Consider the following 10,281-nt stretch of genomic DNA (forward strand, 5'->3'; position numbering starts at 1 on the left):
AGAAAGCTTTGGTTTCGTATGTGTAAAGTCGAGCAAGGTGTGAGGCAGGAGCACCGGCCCAGAGGGGGGAACAGTACTCCATTGAGCTGCGGATGAAAGCCTTGCATGTGGTAAGGAGCTCAGGTGTGACAAAGAAGGACTTTGCATGACGGAGCATGCCCAGGCGGCGACTGGCTTTGGAGGCCAAAGGCAACACATGAAGACAAATACTGTATGTGCAAATAATTTTGATCCACAATGCGATCAAAGATGTCCGGCTAGCGGCTATTTTAGTTGTAAAAACAAAACCTGATGTTGAAAACCCCAATAATCACTCTGCTCCGAGGCTGAACAAGGCGGTGCAACATGCATGAGGTAAAAGTTGGAGAAAACGTCTCATTATTAAAATGGGTTTATCAAAAGGGAATTTCTTCAACCATTTCTCAAACATGGATTTACTGATCTTGTTCAAACTTGGCACACAGATCATGAATGATGGCTTACATATGCATGTCATTTTTTTTCGAAATCAGAACAATGATGGCCGACTTTCAGCCAGTGTATTACTTAAATGTGTCTCCAACCATTTATTGGACATGCATGGATGAATTTTGTTTACACTTGCCACATAGACAATACATGAGAGTATACATGTGTAAAAGATTTTGTTTTGTAATCTGAGCAAAGATGGCCGACTGGCGGCCTTTAACTCTGCACAGAAAAATAACTAAAACCGCAGGGACTTCGACATTTGATGTCTTTTTCTCCTTGTTTTTTTGGTATTCATTTTATCTCTTTACTTAAATAACATGAGATCATATTGTATGCAGATCTGGTTCATCCAGTGAAGATGGAAGATTTTCAAAGTGACCTCTCTCAGAGTTCCCAGGATGCTTTGAGCAATGAGTGTGTAAAGCAGGAACCTTGTGCTTTTTCTCTCTGGGAGCTCAAGAATGCTCCTAAGATGCATGAAGGTAAGCAGAACCATGCACAGAACACACAGCACAGCTCCACTTGGTTTGGCTGATTATCAATGAAAGGCTTGAATTCAACATCATGTCGAAGGATTGATCAGTTTATACAGTGTGCACACAGTCAATCTTGTGTCGCATCAATGGCTCTGACAAACGTCGCTGAAGCATCAGGAGCTTTGGCTGCTCCAGAAGATCGTTGAGCTTACTAAATGTATACTGCGTTCAATTAACTATTCTTTCCAATTTTCAAAACCCAAGAATCGATCTGAGGCCGAACAAGGCAGCACACTGGAGGTAAAAGGTGGGAAAACATCTCGTATAATTAAAATGGGTTTATTAAAAGGGAATACGGGGATAAGGGTATATGACATCCTTTAGTAATGAGAGAGTGCATAGAAAACGATACACCCCGCAGCAATCAATTTGATGCTTCAATTTTAATAGAATAATGATTTTAAACATTGGGGGAAAAATCCAAGCAAAGAAAGTGGAGACCGATTCAACCTTTCTGTTCCAAAACATTCTTCCACTATTTCGATGAAACTTCACCACAACCTTCATCACCAGTGATGTACCAAAGTTTGTTCACGACACGAAGAAAATCGAAGACTAAGAGAGTCTACGGGGGTCGAAGTGGGTCCAGGTTTGACCCCCCCCCCCCCCCCCCAAAAGAGGTATTTGCTTTCTTCTCTGAAACTAAACACACAATTTCTATGAAACTTGACCACAACCTTCAGGACCCGTGATGTACCAAAGTATATTCACGGCATTGAAAAAAATCTTCCCCTTTGGGGGGGTCGATTTCCCCCCAAAATAGGTATTTGCTTTCAAGGTAGGCATTTCATGCTTAGCCTTCCCCTTCCTATTACAATCCCTCCTGCCATCTCTGTCTTCACCTTCAAGCATGCACATAGCTCCCCTCACTCTAATCTCTTCTGCCACTTGTTGCCTTGCCCGAGATGTTATCTCTTCTATTCTATCTTTATCTAGATATCTTTAATTGTTGAAAAGACCTTCTCAAATTTATCAAGGGGGACTGTCTCCGTCCTTGTGCCAGTTTTTTTCAGCTGGTTCCTGAACCGTTGACCCTTACCTTTACTCCCCCATGCTTAATATATGGAAATTGGAATACATCCTGCATTGGAGGATTATCTCCTTCACCTCAACACTCCAGGTTTCCGTTTGTAGTTTTCTCCTCTGGAGTATTGTCTTTGATGTTGGTGAGACAGTTAGCACTTTCCAAGCTTCTTGCTTTGGAAAGAAGCAAACAGACAAGGACAGAAGCAAACAGACAATGCAGAAACGGTGAATGCGAAGCATGAAACAAATGTATTCCACATTCCTGTAGCACCTTCAATCGCACGTCAGACATGGACAGCAAGTTCATGAAGGACTTCCATGAAAAACGTACCCGTTCGCAAACAAACGGGAATGTTTGTTCCATACCCAGTCAATGGCGATTCCAATCATCAATTGATACTTCAACAAAATACTGTTTTAAATGACGGTTGTATTTGGATATTATCAAACCCGTGCATTTGCCATCATCTGTCCACTTCCGCATTCGCGGCAGGTTCATAATTCTCATCAAAATCTAAACAGTATTTGTAGAATTTCAATAAAAGCCACATCACTGTTCATATCGGTAAATGTTATTCCATCGTGTTTGGAAAAATTGGAAAAACAATATAGGCTATTTTACTCCAGGGGGTCCCATGATTACCCACCCAAAATATCGTTGCGATCGGTTCAGCCATTTTTGCGGTACCTGGGAACAGACGGACAGACGGACATTTGGTGAAATATAGTGAGATTATTAGCAGCCTTTCGTGAGCATTCACGCTCATCCTACGCCTTCCTCTCACAATCCCTCCCATCCACCTCCATGCCCTCGCCTCTGGCATCCGGAGATTCCCGCGGTTCATCGGAGTCACGTCTATTCACAAAGCCCCGTCTTGATCTATCACACCCGGTGTGAGCAGTGCTTCCCGTACATTCATTTTTTTGACTCGACTCAAAATCCCTCCCCTTCTCAACATCGACCCCTTCCCCTCTTCATTGAGGGCCCCTCCCCTCGGGAGTCTGCCAGATATCCAGCGTAAGGGTTCGGTTCGTATGCGATCCACATGGCAGCGTACCTCATTTGTCCTTTCGGTGTCCACCTTCAGGGAAGAGGCTCCAGCATCGTGTGAGGTGCCGGCAGTTCGTATGGCAACGGACCACGTTCGTATTTCTCTTGATGTCCGCTTTTTCCTCGATGTTCACCACAATGGCGTCGGCTCCAAGACAAACTCAACTTGGTGCTTCAGTTTTGTCAGTCACCTTTGTGGCTCTATAACAAGGTTAACAAGGAAAACAAACAAAATAGGAAAACAAATGTGAATCAATCTGTCAAGGAACCTTTGCATTCATATGCGTTCACGCTTATCTCACTCTCAGCTACGCCTGTACCTCTCATGTTCTAGCGAGGGAAGGGTATTCCAATATGGTGGCTGCTTGCCCTGCGAGTACGTGCTGCAACTGCGCTCCAGTCATATATACAGCTCGGTGAACACACCCCAGCACATGTGTGAGACAGAGTTTGGTGTGCATGCCTCGAACACTGCCTTGGGAAATAGCAGCAAGGCCGTCAGCTTGCAATATGCATGCATCACATCGTTAGCCTCATGCTCGTCACGCAAATTCGCACTGTGGTAAATTAACTGTTCTTTTCATCAAATCTTGACCCAATATTTTTTGAAACTGAACGTTCATCAAATAAAAATACTCAAGTTTTACATTGGCATGTATTTTAGCACTATTTTCAAGATGTAATGAGTACTATTATCTCGTCAATAGCTGAAGGTTGTGCAGAGTTAACAATTGTTTTGGAAAACGCAATAAATGGGTTGATACGCGAAGAGGTTTTTTTTCAGCAAACATTAAAATTGTCCCAGTATTATTTTGCTGTCAGTTAGTAGGGACATGATTGAATAGCTTTCAGGAGTGTTCTGTGATTGTGAGTTGCGAGGTTGCTGGTATGAAAGGCACTGAAATTTGATCTCCAGATGTCGTGAGAAATAGTAATTTAAACATGGATGTTGATTTTTATGAAGTTTGATTCTTCAGCAAATAATGTATGGTCGGGCCACCAAAAATGCTGGTGGGCCCTAAAAAATAAAATCTCTTTTGGTGGCCCGAAAAGACCTCAAAAAAAAATAATTAAGCATGACCCCTGTCATAAGATCATTCAACGAAGACATCCTCGGCTTATTGGGACGTTTCCTTTTATCTTGCGTGCGTCGCGGAAAGTGCGGTGACACAATATTGGTTCACTCAATCTGTCTGAGAAATGTCACTGTCAGTCTGTGTTTGAGGAACTACATACTTTCCTTTTAATTTCATATTTTGAATATCGCACAACACTAATCGGATTATGAACGTGTGTGGGGGCAGCGATCAGCCCCCCCCCCCCCGCTTCCCCCTTACCCCAAGAAGAACCCCTGGATGCAATTGGAACTGTGGTACAAGAGGTTTATTATAGAAATTATTAATAAACGTGCACATAATGTTTTCCGGTCCACGCGCCAAAACGGCAGCTCCTGGCGCACGGCAGCACGACCCACATTAGCAAGAAGCAAATCGTGATGCGTACAATGCACAAGGAAGCACCTCGAGGCCATCCACCGAAAATCTTGCAGTTCTCACCGTCAAGCCGGTTATTGTCCCACGTCGCACAGCGGAGCGAAAGGGGGACTATGGTTTTCCCCTCCGTCCGTGTGTCCGTCCGTCCGTCTGTGCGTGCGGGCGTGCGTGCATGCGTAAGCGAAGGACCGCATTCGAATTTGGTGTGTGGGTGCAACCCACGTCAAAATCCAAGATGGCCGCCACCATGTATGTCTGAACCTTGAGCTGAATATCTTGAAAAATAAGCGAAGTACCAACTTCGAATTTGGTGTGTGGGTGTATCTCGGCATAAGGAAAAACGCTGTTGAAAATTGGGTCGCCACGTCAAAATCCAATATGGCCACCACCATAGATATGTCTGAACCTTGTGAGCGAAATATCTTGAAAATAAGCGGAGTACCAACTTCTAATCTGGTGTGTGGGTGTATCAAGGCACAAGCAAGAACGCTGTTTAAAATTGGGTCGCCACGTCAAAATCCAAGATGGCAGCCGCCATGTCTGTCTGAACCTTGTGAGATGAATATCTTGAAAAATAAGCGAAGTACCAACTTCTAATCTGGTGTGTAGGTGTATCTAGGCATAAGGAAGAGCGCCATAGAAAATTGGGTCGCCACGTCAAAATCCAAGATGGCCGCCTCAATGTATGTCTGAACCTTGTGAGCGAAATATCATATCATAGCATGTTTTCTGCGTCTTCCACTTTGTCAACTCACATCACTTCCCCGACGGGGGACTGAGGCGTAACGCTTGTTATACATGGTTCCTCCCACGTCCCCCTACCCTCATCCCATACTGGGGGATCAAAGAGGTGGTCCAGACAGTGAGGAGCCTCCTGGAGGGGGGGGGGGGCAAGGCCACAGGGAGGACATAATATTTCATTTTTAGGGTGCAAGGAATCCAATGTGCCGACCTTGGCAGCGATAGATCTCCGAGGGAGGTCTTCTGGCGGGAAGTAGAATTATCATGTGTGGTCTTAGACTGCCCCCCCAGAGGATTGGGAGGGTATCTCGGGGGGCAATACTCAGTATTCTAATGTGGAAGGTGGGGGATATTTGGTTGCCCCTAATCATTGCCACGACACGTGCAGCTTAGCAGTGTGTTGGCTCTAAATTTGACGGAGTCTCGTCTTGAGCATGCATTCACACTTGCCATAGAGGAATTACTTCAGCCTGTCTGTTAGTCTGCCAATCAAACAAAATTTAAAATCCTTCCAAACATGAAACGTACTGTTTTTAAGGACATCATGAAGGACACAAACTACGGGCATGAATAACTAGTTTGACGTGTTAAATAAGGTGGTGTAAAAGAGGGTACATCCACGGTGGTAAACTTCTGATTCAATGGCTTGTTGTAGGGGTTTTTTTTTTTATCTTGTTGCTGTCGCTGTATCAACAAAGCCGTACATCAGCCAGCACGTTGTTGTTGTTGTTGTTGTATACCCGAGACAGTTCAGTTCTGTGTTGAACAAGCCCGCGGCATGGAGACAGCCGATTATCTCGTAAGAGCGACCCATAGATCCCCCAAATGTAGGATGGTGTACCCCCACCTTCACAAATTCAGGGCCACCACAGAGGAGGAAAGGAGAGGAAGGGTGAAGGAGGGAAAAGGAGAGTGGGAGAGATTTTCGTTGCAATCTTGGATTTTGCCTTTGGGGAGGGGATAGGGTGGAGGGGGAAGGGAGGGGTAAGGGGAGGGGGGAAGGGTAGGTGGAGGGGGAAGGGGGAAAGGGAGGGGGAGGGGGAATAGGAAGGGGGAAGGGGGAGGGGAATGGGGGGAAGGGGAGGACGGAGGGGGTCGGGGGAGGTTGGGGGAAGGGGAGGGCCAGTCAACAATGATGTTGCAGTTCTCATGGGAGGAGAGCAACAACACGAACTTCGCAACAACAGCACGAAGCGGATTTTGGAGACTCACCGATCCTGTGACGCCCTCCAGTACCGGCGTTGCCGGGCGGGGGAAGGGAGACCCATACATTCCCAACCCGTACATTTGCCCTCTCGACTCGAGCTCACTCGGACAAAAGCCTCGCACAAATTACACCGTGAAGGCCCAATGGCCATGTCTATGCCACAAATCAAGTACGTGAGCGAGTCTGGCGCACTGAATTGAAAATATATAGTACGCTCATACTCTGTGAAAAGTGTAGCCGCCGTGTCGCCATCTTGGTTAGCACGAATCGACCAACTCGCTTCGCGGATCTCGTTTGTTTTCAACGTGTCCCAGATTTTAAAAGCGAGACAACTGTTAAAATGCCATTTTGTGCGGCAATAAACTGCTCCAATCGGTTAAGGAAGGGTTGTGGAAAGACGTTTCACAGCTGTTGCAAAGACGTTTAATTCATATCGCACAAAATCGACACAAAACACGATCGCACAAAAGGTGAAAAAACGCAATCGCTTTTCGCTCTGAATTACGTGCAACCGCATGACGGAAATCACCATCGCCCAGCATCGAGTGCCATCCAAGATGGCGCCCGGTAGCTGCATCTCCACCTATGTGGCATGAATGGCAATGGTCATTCTATATATTTTCCGTTCAGTGGTCTGGCAGCGAGGATGGAACATCACGTGATCGCTCATGAGCGAATCAGCGAGCTGCTCTGGCACCAGCTGAGATTCCGTGTGTGATGTTCCTCCCTGAAATGCGCTGAGGTAAATATGAATAAAAAATATGGATCTCGTCAAATATTTTTACGTAGGCCATGTCCTTCCCAGGCTCAATGGCCATGTCTATGCCAAATATCAAGCACGTGAGCTTCCGATTAGGAGTCTATCGGTAACATACACACACACACACACACACACACACACACACACACACACACACACACACACACACACACACACACACACAAACTGTGTTTTATTTATATAGATAGCACAGAGCCAGAAAAGTTAGCAATCTTGAAAGGTGAAAGGTGGTAGAGGCCGGGTGATTCATCAATGCGCGTGCCGTCCCTCGGATGGACGTTAAACTGGTCATCCATATGCCGGAATTAGTGGGTGGACATTAAAGATCCCACGATGTCCAGAAAGAGGAGACAAACTATCGCTGGCAACCATTTTGTTGGTTGCCAGCCATCACCAACGGCGACTACCAACCATTTTGTTCAGCACCCTTCATTTATATGGAAACCACCTCTAAATCTCAAAGCATTCTTGTCACGGGACCTTAAACATTGATCCTTTACTTTCGGTTCCGCCTCATGACATATGAGCAGAGACAAAGGACCAGTTTTAAATGGTAATGGAGTACTATTCGTTCTGCTTTTTAAAATGATGATGTTTCACCGCAATTGTGATTTATTGATGGTTTTTTGAATTGTCTTTGCAGAGAATCAATTGAAATTGGTTTTTTATTCTCAGTCAAGTTCGCAATTGTTTGACAGTGAAGTTTCATTCAATCAGAACATGACACAGACTTCTTATCAGGAAGTCAACAACTATAGCAGTGTATTGACGAAGAACAATTGTAGTTCGACATTCAAGAAAATTGAAAGGAATGAGAAGCTGCACAAGTGTTCTGTTTGCAAGAAAACATTTATCTCATTAAAGTCTTCAAAGAGATGTCAAGCAACACACAGACGGGGGACGCCATACAAGTGCAGTGTGTGCAGCAAGGAATTTTCTTGGTTATCAACATTCAAATGTCATCAAGTAAAACACACAGGAGAGAAACCTCTTAAATGTCCTGTGTGCAGCAAGAATTTCACTCTTTTATCACATTTACAAACACATCAAAGAACACACACAGGAGAGAAGCCTTATAAATGTCCTGTGTGCAGCAAGGATTTTGCTCGTTCATCACATTTGCAAACACATCAAAGAACACACACAGGAGAGAAGCCTTATAAATGTCCTGTGTGCAGCAAGGATTTTGGCTCATTCCTAAAATTTACAAAGACATCAAAGAACACACACAGGAGAGAAACCTTATAAATGTCCTGTGTGCAGCAAGGATTTTGCTTGTTCATCAAATTTACAAACACATCAAAGAACACACACAGGAGAGAAGCCTTATAAATGTCCTGTGTGTAGCAAAGATTTTGCTTGTTCATCAAATTTACAAAGACATCAAAGAACACACACAGGAGAGAAGCCTTATAAATGTCCTGTGTGCAGCAAGGATTTTGCTCATTCATCACATTTACAAAGACATCAAAGAACACACAGAAGAGAAGCTTCATAAATGTCCTGTGTGCAGCAAGGATTTTGCTTGTTCATCAGATTTACAAAAACATCAAAAGATACACACAGGAGAGAAGCCTTATAAATGTCCTGTGTGTAGCAAGGATTTTGCTTGTTCATCAAATTTACAATCACATAAAATGATACACACAGGAGAGAAGTCTTTTTAATGTCCTGTGTGTCGCAAGGATTTCACTCTTTCATCACATTTACAAAGACATCAAAGAACACACACAGGAGAGAAGCCTTATAAATGTCCTGTGTGTAGCAAGGATTTTGCTTGTTCATCAAATTTACAATCACATAAAATGATACACACAGGAGAGAAGTCTTTTTAATGTCCTGTGTGTCGCAAGGATTTCACTCTTTCATCACATTTACAAACACATCAAAGAACACACACATGAGAGAATCCGTATAAATATCCTGTGTCTAGCAAGGATTTTGCTTGTTCATCAAATTTACAAAGACATCAAATGATACACACAGGATAGAAGCCTTATAAATGTCCTGTGTGTAGCAAGGATTTAACTTGTTCATCAACTTTACAAAGACATGAAGTATTACACACCGGAGAGAAGCCTTATAAATGTCCTGTGTGCAGCAAGGATTTCACTCGTTCATCAACTTTACAAACACATCAAGTAATACACACAGGAGAGAAGCCTTATAAATGATGTGAAGGTTCTGATGTTCTGAATGAATGTATTAACTCCGCCATTGAACTGAACGCATTAAGCTCGTTTGGTCATCCATGTTACCCTGCGGTGTTCACCAAGGGTAGTCACGCAACAACTGGTGTCAGGAGAGTGGGATTCAAACCTAGTGGACACTCGGTGTCCGAAGGTTGTATGTTTGACACCCGCTGGGTGCAAATTGCGCTCGGCTTTCGGAATCATAAAATTTTCATGATTGTCTTTCTCTTGTCTAGGGGGAGGTAATCCTAGTACCAGGGTGTCCAAATTTTATAGTCGATTGAGGTGGGAGGCGCAACATCGCGTTCTCAAGAAATTTAACCCTTGGATGCAGTGATTGGGCCTCGGAGGCCCACAAGGTTTTTTTTGTTGTTGCAAAAACTATGTTGTACAATTGTGTTTTGGAATGAGCCTCGTTTTCACCGACTTTCATGTTGTTACACAAAATTCAGTGACATAAAAAAAAAAAATTTCATTCAGGCTCGTGGGAAAATCTTCGTTCTTCACTTATAACCCGAAAATCCGACACAAATGCAGGCCTGGGGCCTTCGAGGTCCTGCATAAATATTGTTGTACTACTATGTTATATCATTATTTTCTTGATATGAGCATCATTATATGCTCCTATAACTTGGTTACAAATAATTCAGTGACAAAAATATGAAAATTTCATTCAGGTTCGTGGGAAAAGCTTCATTCTTCATTCATAACACTAATATACAGATAGCTCTTCCAGAGAAAGCTTCCTTGAATGACCAACAAATGGGGTGGGAATGTTTTTTG

The 10,281-nt window shown here is 43.9% G+C and overlaps 1 pseudogene; it reads left to right on the forward strand.

Annotated features, from left to right (window-relative positions):
- Positions 1-829: 829 nt before the first annotated feature.
- LOC144892112 (uncharacterized) lies at positions 830-9,297 on the forward strand (annotated as a pseudogene).
- Positions 9,298-10,281: the final 984 nt, after the last annotated feature.

Source organism: Myxine glutinosa, chromosome 5 (assembly GCF_964187855.1).
Source record: "Myxine glutinosa chromosome 5, kmMyxGlut1.1, whole genome shotgun sequence".
Lineage (NCBI taxonomy): Eukaryota > Metazoa > Chordata > Myxini > Myxiniformes > Myxinidae > Myxine > Myxine glutinosa.